At 31.7% G+C, this 9,650-nt stretch overlaps 1 long non-coding RNA gene across 1 annotated transcript; it reads left to right on the plus strand.

Moving 5' to 3' along the window:
- Positions 1–2,080: 2,080 nt before the first annotated feature.
- On the plus strand, positions 2,081–5,555 carry LOC121118834 (uncharacterized). The gene is made up of 2 exons (XR_005864584.2): positions 2,081–2,525; positions 2,574–5,555. It is a non-coding gene; the product is annotated as an uncharacterized lncRNA (long non-coding RNA).
- The last annotated feature ends 4,095 nt before the right edge of the window (positions 5,556–9,650 follow it).

Genomic DNA, 9,650 nt, shown 5'->3' on the forward strand with positions numbered 1-9,650 from the left:
ATAATTTCAAACACTTGGGAACCCAGTATTCAAGCTCAAACTAATTATTAGGCTTAACCGGATAATATTGCACGAAACTTAACAATTACACATTTTCTAGGACAGTAGTTATCAAACTTTTTGTGTCCAAAGCACACTAAAGGATAAATAAAAATTTCTTGACACGTATTTTAAATAAACCAATCTGGATTATATTAAGCTATTTAAAATAATGTACAGTTGTCCCAAATCGTACGGCACACTTAAAATTGCCTCAAGATATACTATTTGGGAACCACTACCCATTAGCACGTATTATTATCTGATATGCGTATGTTAGTAATGTTAATTCTATCAATTTAATAATTGATATTAAAATATTTGGCAGAATTGCAGTTAGATCTAATCAAACACTAATGTTACCTTCTGATTGATCCCTGCTGTCCTCAGGTAACCGTTGCGAGAGTATTTTCTAAAAGTAGTCAATTATTTAAGGATAGATGACAGAGTTTAAAAGATGAAAACTTTGAAAAAAATTAACTTTTGTCAATGAATCAAATATTTAACTGTTATAACATTTTATTGATTATTTTTATTTAAAAATAATTTTAGGTCTTTTAGTTTTATTTATTATTTTACATAACTTCTCTTCATTTTTGGATATAAATAATAAATAAAAATTTAAGGAAATTAATTGCAATTACAAAGTATTGTCAAATTCAAATACTCCTATATGAGTGAAAATATCTGCGCAAATCATTTTTAATTGAGCAAGAGAAAGCTCATTGTTTTAAAAAATGAGCGGGAGCGAGAATGCACTCACAAAATTAGCTACAGAGCGGGAGTGTGTTCAGGATTTGTTGAGCGTACTAATGCTCTGGTGATAGATAATAATTTTGGAAAAGTGGACGTCAAGTGTCATGCTTTCAATGAAAGTATTTTTTTGTGGAGTCAAAGGACCACAAAAGTAGTTGTGTAATATGCAGCGAAAGTATTGCAGCTTTTAAAGTGCCGTCACTATAAAACAAAACCTCTATAAACATATTTTATGTTTTCTGGAAAGTTACTCTCTGACAAATATGAGTCCATGAAATGGGGCTGAGAAACTCAAAGAAGGAAAGCTTGTTGAATTTTATAGCTGCTTCCCTGAGGATGACTTTTCGAAACTGAAGCTGGTGTGGCATCAATGTTTAGAACAACTTATGTCTGTGAGCAAACATTTTCAATAATGAATTATGTGAAGGCAGCACATCGAACGCGATTGATTGATAAACGTTTGAAATTAATTCTCTTGATTGGATGCCGAGATTCCAAACCAAACATTGCTGATATCTTTAAAGCCAAACGTGAGTTTCACAAATCTAACAAACATATTTTGCTGCTTAGTGTGTAAGATTTGGGTCTGTACACACTATATTTGATGTATCTATATTTTTGCTAACATCGCTTCTATGATAACTTTTTAGTAAATAAATATGTTGGTTGTCTTGTTAATTATTAATTTTACACCTCTCACCCATGATTAACATGGAGTGCTCAAATTAGTTTTTGTCTTTTCTCCCAGAGCTTTCATTCTAGCTTGCAAGTATTGAAAAGAATGAATTATAATGGTTTCTTGATTTATAAATGTACTTAGTGGTATTCTTTTTTATATGTACGTAATCTTTGAGTACTGAATTATTCTTATCTCGAGAATATACCCTATTTTTACATACTTCTTCATGACTTTATATTTATTCATAAATTGCTCGTCAGGCTTTAAGTTATCAGGGTCGCAGTAATAAAGGTATGGCGACGTCCAACGTTATCTAGGGTAAGGTGGTATTAAATAGACATATTTATGTTTTCAGTAAACGTTGTGAAAAATCAATACATATCATTATCATCAGGACACAGACAACTCCAAGCAAATAATCACCAGGGATATTTTTCCAAAAATATCCTAAGAGTTTATGAGTTTATAATAGCTCAAATAAATGCTGAAAGGAAACAAGGAGGTTGCAAAAAAGCGATAAAAAGCTGCAAATGACAAAAAATAAAACAACATCTAAAATTTTCATCTATTTTATTTGTTACTCTGATTAAATGGGGGAGAAGATTATCCCGATTTTAGATTTTTCTTGATTTATAAATGTACTTAGTTTTATTCTTTTTTATACCTACGTAATCTTTTTATCTTTTACTACTGAATTGTCTTATCTCGAGAATATACCCTTTTTCTAATGCGACTCCCTTTTTATTCATAAATTGGCGACGAGCTTTGTTATGTTCCCGCTTAATACATAACACGTAACGTCGAGGATGGTGAAGACATTTTATGTCCTTAAGCTCGCTGAGTTGTGTGACCTATGTGTGGAGTTGGAGCTCGTGGAAGGAGTAGAAGAACTGGAGGGGAAGAAAAAGTCGGAAGTATCAGCCATAGTTTGGGTGAACCTCATTGCCTGTGGGAGTGATCACGAGACACATGATTTTTCTACTAAATACCTCTGCAAAAGAAATGTTTATTTTGCAACCGTAAGCATGTATTGTTGAAAAATGAGTGCCTGGTGAGTACCCATAAATGTTTGAAGTGTGGCTAATGTGACATTTTGTAGTGTGCTGCAAATTCTCAGTCAAGTCAACTTCATCCATTACTTTTCATGTAGCTAACGGCATTGGGGATAGGGATTATGCCTATTTCGTGGTTGAGGGTAAAAAAAAACAAAATTCTCTACAATGTCAACATATTTCGTATTAAATTGATAAAATTGGATTACCTAGAAGAGAATCCTGGCTCCATAGGGGTGTTTGGAGGGGATAAAGTCAAAACCTTAGGCGCAGCCCCTTGAAAGTCCCTCTTGATGGAAAAAGTACTGATCGTAGGTGATTTGTGGTAAACAGGTGGAACAGCCTATTCTTGGGTTTGGGGACTGTATTAATTTTGGTCTGGTGAAGCTGCAGAACAATCCAAATTGGTCTCACTCTCCAGATTGACAAAAATCAACTCTGAAATCATTGATGAAAAACAAATTTTCAAAAGTATTCAACGATAACGAAGCTGTGCAGATGAAGACAAATAGAGTCCAGGTTCACTTGAAAGAGGGTGCAAGTCCGCACTTTATCAGGGCACGCCCTATACCACTTGTACTGCATGAAAAAGACAATGAATAGATATTATTCTTATGGGGTGATAGGATACTTGGCAAAAAATTGTTGAAGGAATCAGGGAAGCGTGATGGGGTTTTGCCGGTGCAAGTAGCATCCCAGGGAGACCGACAGGCGCAATAACTCCAAATACCTAAATTAATGGGGATTGATTCACACCAAATGTTCCCAGAGCAAGCGCTTGGGATGGAGAGCGCATCTCATCTAATAGAAAGGATTACTCTGTACCAAATTAGGTTTGAGACTGCAGTGTTGTATAAGGGAAAAGTTGGTTAAAGGAGTGGAGGTGATTACTGGCAACGATATTCCGAGAAGGTATAAGGTTATTATGGACAAGGGAAGAGTATAATTTGGAACATGCGTGTCAGTGAAAAGTAAAGAGAGTTGAGAGAGTGTTTTTGGGGAAACTATGTTGTCAAATTCGAGGATGGAGAGTGGACTGTGAAGTGTGAGTGGGCGAAGGAATCCAGACTCCACAATATTTTTGGGCAGTATGCAATCCCTCATAGGATTAAGGGAAAATTCGAAAAAAAGATAAATAAATCGATCTAGAAAGGTTGGTGAGAAGTGAGTACTAGGCCAGATGGTAGTGTGATTCACCTAATGGACGTCGAACAAAAAAGGAAAGCAAAGGTGAAACCTGTTTTGGACTTCATGGAGTTGAACGACTATGGGGAATGCAGTGGTGCAGACGTGGATGTATGTGGGGGAAAAACTACGGGAGTGGAGGCAGTTTGCAGATAATAGCGCTCTTACATGATACCTATATGCAAATTAAGGTTAACAAGGAATGCTCAAAAGTAATGAAGATGGAAATAAGTGAGAATGGTATAAATCTTCTCGTCTTGGATTTGGATTAAATTGTGCTCCACAAATTATGAAGTCTGTTCCGGCATATATCTTGTCAAGGATAAGGAAGTGGTGGAAGCAACCGTTTACCACTTCAACGATATATTTCGTCATGTAAATGACATAAGAGGAAGAGAGAATGATAGAATGGATCAAAGCAATGAAGTTAACCAGAATCAACCGACTGTAAAACCTCAGGGAAAGAAGCCTAGAAGACTTGGGGGATTTGTTTGTGATGAGGAAACATGGGAGAACTTGATTAGAATATACTCGTTGTATATTAATATTTTAAATCAGTGTAAATAAACAACGTGAGGAAGTAACACGTGTCTATTATTTCAATTCATGGTTAAAGCAAGGAAGAGAAGACATTCACAAAGTTGGATTTTTCGAGGTTCTATGAGCAATACGCTCTCGATGAAGAGTCTTAGTACATAACAAAAATAATAACATTTATTCCAAGTCCATAGATAAAACAAAATCCTTTGGAAACAATTAAAAAAGGAAATGAAATCTGCTAAAATGACCCCAAATGTTACTTATGTCTCATACTTCAGGGAAGTGTATCCCTGAAAATTCATTGAAGATGTGACAAACAAAAAAACAAAACAGGGGGGGAGGCACTAAATCATTTGATTCTTGACTAACTCAATTCAATAATTGTTGAGATGTATTCAATGCTTAACAAAAGCTAGTTATAATTCAACCAATCAACATTGAGAAAACTGATTAGGGCAGAGTCACATCGAAAGCTGACAACAAAATATACTGTATATTTTTGTGTTAGTGAGATATTACCGTGGTGGAGAACAGTTACAAGATTAGCTGCGTAGTGAGATATGGAATTTATTGTTGGAAATAGCCGAAAAAAAGAAAGTTGATTCAATTACAGTACAGAAAATGTGATTGCATTAATAAAATAACCTCAGATAATTGGATCTAGAGAAAATCATCCCATCACCGATCTGGATGGCCCATCAAGAGAGGTAAAATGTGGTGCAGAATTGAGTTCCAGGATCTACTCATAGTAGTTGTTGTAATAATATAAAAGATAATTATTCAACAAATATTCCGTGTTATTCTCCGTTTTTCACGAGCCCACTCACACGTTGTTACTCAAGCGTTCTGTCCTCAAGAATACAAATATAATATTAACAGCTTAATGTTTAAAAAAATGATTTGATGTGCAAAGGAGTACTTTAGATTTAAAATCTCATCTAAATTCAAAATAATTTTTTGAATATTTTATATTAATATGACTACATTGTTATTTCTCAGTTTATACAATATGAACATGATATACATTGCAAAACGGCTCCAAGATTTCATTAATATGATTACGGTGCTATTTTAAATATCCAAACATACATTCATACATAAGCCTTGCTTTATTGATATATATATTTGTGATAGTAAGTTAAATAAGGATGGGTAAATTAACAACACGAAAAAAACTAAACAAATCAATAAACTATTATAAAAAATAATAATTACAATATGGAATAGAAGTTATATACAGAAAAGCAAACCAAATGAAATTGACGAAGCATAAAAAATAAAAGTTATTAATACTCTAAATAAAATATATAAATTAATCAAATTATTAGCAACAAATGTAAATTATACAAATACAAAATTAAATGAGACATTTTTAGACAAAAATAAATATACAAAATAGTAGAGTAGAATATACATTGCAGAGAAAAATATCAATAGAAAAGAAACACTTTTAGATCTTTTACTGCAGTGATTCTTAACCGTTGGGAGATTCCCATAGGGAAATTGCTGAGTTGCTTAGTGGGGAATGACCGGTCGGACAGAAGAACTACTGCTTCAAAATTTCAACAATTCCAACCAATTTTTCCAAATTGTCAACCAAATTTCAAATCAGAACCATTTTTGATAACAAAAACAACCGATATATGAGGTACTGTTGTTATGTTTGGGTAAAAGTGACAACACTGCTGGTATAGAAATGTCAACAGCAGGTCCCCCTCAAACTCACTCCTGTAGCATCTCTTCTTGGTGTAACAGAGCTCCCATTATTATATATATTAATATAATGGACTCTGTTAATTGACATATATCCTTCAACATGGTGATGAGGTTGTATCTCATTGTGTCTTCGGTGACTTACATGACCTTATACAGTCCAGGTCTAGCCATAGCATATCTTGCTTAAGGAAGAGTTTAAATGGATGCCTGTTGGTCATGTCTGCATGGTATTCTTTAAGTGCCTCCATTTTACCCTCCTGTAAGTCTTTAAATAATTTTGGAAGATAAGTGCACAGTAAAGTCTGATTAGAAATTTCCACACAATTAACACAGCATTGTATGTGAAAATGGTAAGATCATTAAATTCTGCTATAATGAAATCTTTTTGTATGTTGCATACATGAACAAGAAGAGTGTTTTAGCGTTTCTTCCATAAAAGCTTTTATAAATATGAGAAGGAGTCATGTTTGTGTATTTGGCAGTGCATTTTTGCTAAAAAAATATAATCTTTTTTAGAGAAAAGAGGATCAAAGATGACCTCATATTTACCTCCCATATTTCCGAAGTAATTGAAAAGAGTGTCCATAATAAAGGCATTGGATCATAAAGATACTTAATGGACGAAGAAACAGCAAAAACTTAAAGAGGAAAAAGACGAAGAAGAACATCAAGAAGAAGAAAAAATCCAACTATTTCGTTGCTATCTTGTTACAAAATTCAACGAATACGGTGATATTTCTTAAGAATTGGAACTCTTCCTTAGAAAATAAAACTTCATAGTGTCACCTTGTATGTATACATTTAAAAATAACCTTTAAATATATGTATGTAGGCCATGTTTCCCAAATGGTAAAGTCTTCTGTATAACCATCAAAATTTAAAAAAAAAGTTATTGGATAATATTGATTCATACATATTTAATATTTTTTCAATATTTCAATAAAACATTTTATAGAACTATCAGAATATCCGTTGGTTAAAGATTTAAAGCAAAGATATATAAAAATGAATACTTAGAGTACTGATATATCAATAATAAAATAACTATATGAACTATTTTTTGATGATGTACATACAGTCTTAATGATATTTAATGAAAAAGAAAAAAAAGTTGTTATTACTTTACTACTTTATGTCATAGTATTTATTCTCTAACTCATTTAAACACATCTCATAAAAACGAATCGAGAAGCCATTCCTCTTAATATGTGTATTTTGTGAAATGTTATCTATTGTAAGGGATATCATTTAGGCATTCTATTAAGTCATTTGTTATGCTAAACATGCTCAATGTATGCCTACACGCCAAATTTGTCCTATATGAGAATTAAGAAAGAATAATACAGACTATGTAAGAAAAAATCAAATAAAAAAATTGATTAATAAAGAACTTGCCAAATAACGCTCACAGAGAAGGATTCTTTTTTCACATTTCTAGGGAGAATCATACTATTTTAACTCAATTTCCTCGGTCTACTTTTGTTTTAGCAAGTAAAAAAAAATATTGGTATATTTGTATTTCTCTTTACAATGCCAATAAATGCTATTAGCTACTTTTTTGGGGTTAAGAGTAAACATTTGCACAACAGTCAACATATTTTTACTAAGTGGGAAAACATAAATTCTAAATTTCACAAAGAAAGGAAATCAGTATTGCAAGATTTACACGTTATAATGGGCTAGAAAAAGAAAAACAGAGAATCTCAAGTTTTGACGAGTTCTGAGTAAAACTTGGCTTTTTATGCCTACGAGCCGAGTTTTTTGTGAGACTTTTTAAAACTTCATAAAAATCGAGTATCAATTTACGTGTTTTATTAATAAAATAATATTTCTAAATACATAAGGGAGGGGCCGCTTATAAACATCAATTTGAATGAACAAATTTGATTTTCAATCTATTTTCCATCTACTAGTTCATTTAGGATATCCCTTGAGATTTATGCTTAAACATAATCATCATTCCTCTATCACTCTTTAAGGATGAATATGTAAAAAATAAATATTAGCCGTCTAAAAGCTTTTATGTTTCTACATATTATCATATGTATACTAAAAACATATTAGTTATAAGTTATGACAAGACTATAGTAAAATATTAATGAGTAAATTATATAAACTGTTGAATTGCGCTTATGACCATGATTCAAATAAGTTTAAATAATTTTTTTTGTTAATTTTAGATTACAAGTTTCAATAATTCTTTAAAATATGCTTTTTTTTTGTCTGACGAGTTTTTGCGAACAAAAGTGTTAGGGTGAGTAACGAGTATTCAGGGGAGTAACAAGTATTCAAGCGAATAACGAATAAAGTTTCAAAAAATTTCGAGTAGTTTTTTAGAAACTCTAAAATACTGATGCAGCAAAATTCACCTAATTATTTACATTATTTAAAGGAAAGCGATTTATTTTACCAATTATAAATCTTAAAATTTTATGGCAAAATTATATTTCTAAATATTATTTAAAAATATTAAAGAATCTAAATCGAATAAGGATTTTTTATAGAATTGCATCGGAATTGGCATCGATAATTTTTTGTGGAATCGTCCCATCACTAATTGTTACTTCACATCTATATTAATAAAGTAAAGTTTTTTAAGGGAATTCTGTATATAGTATCTCCTGATGTACATCATAAACATATTTTAATCTAAGAAATAACAATGTAGTCGTATTAATGAGCTATTGCAGGTGTGTGCATATAGCATCGAACGTATATACAGCATACACTATAAATATTGATCGCTGATGTATATCAATAAAAGTATATTCATATTAATGAAATATTACAGATTTGAGCATGTGGCATCAAATATACTGTTCTGTTTTTTTTTTTTTTTTTTGTTATATACTTTTTAGTATATTTTAAGATTTGAATATAATGTAAACGTAGGTACATAAAAATAGTATCCTTGGTTTGTTTGTTTTTTATTGTTAGCGCTTGAGAAACTTAAGTACAGATCAGTCATCCGATCATATTACTTTTTTTCTCAAACTCTTATTACTATTGGGGAAAGAATTGATATAAGTATTGAGTAGTTACGCGTGAGTCTGCTCATGAAAAACAGACAGTGACACTGAGGATTTCTTGAAAATATGTTATATAATAGTAAAGCAAAATTTGTCCTTCAAGGGACGCCTAATTACTCGGGGCAGTTTCTGGTAGTAACCGCAAGTTATTGCATATACTATTGTGGATGTTACAATCCTATATGACTTTTTAGATACATGCATTATTTTTATTCTACTTATATCTACAGATGGATAGAAAAAAACCTTTTGGCCAATAGAATGTGGTTTAATTAATTTCATTATTCAAATAACTTATATCTACATCAATTACATTTCCATTTATGAAAGGAAAATTACAATCCATATTTCTATTTTTATCTCTCTTGAGCCATACTTAACATTTTACTCAGAGAAAGTATAAGTGTTAAAATTAAGTGTGTCTTCTTTGATACAAGGATAAGTTTAATGATATTTTATATACATTTCTATTATCTTGTTTCTAACAAAAACTTTCACGATAAGGGATGAAGGGGGAAGAATATGATAATAATGATTACGGGTTACAGTCGACTTAACAAATTGTTGTACACACGGCATGAAATGCTTTAAAGTGTATTTTAGAAAAATTCGATCCGTTTCGATGTTATTAAAAACATTGATCTGGTAAGGTGA

Source organism: Lepeophtheirus salmonis, chromosome 5 (assembly GCF_016086655.4).
Source record: "Lepeophtheirus salmonis chromosome 5, UVic_Lsal_1.4, whole genome shotgun sequence".
Lineage (NCBI taxonomy): Eukaryota > Metazoa > Arthropoda > Copepoda > Siphonostomatoida > Caligidae > Lepeophtheirus > Lepeophtheirus salmonis.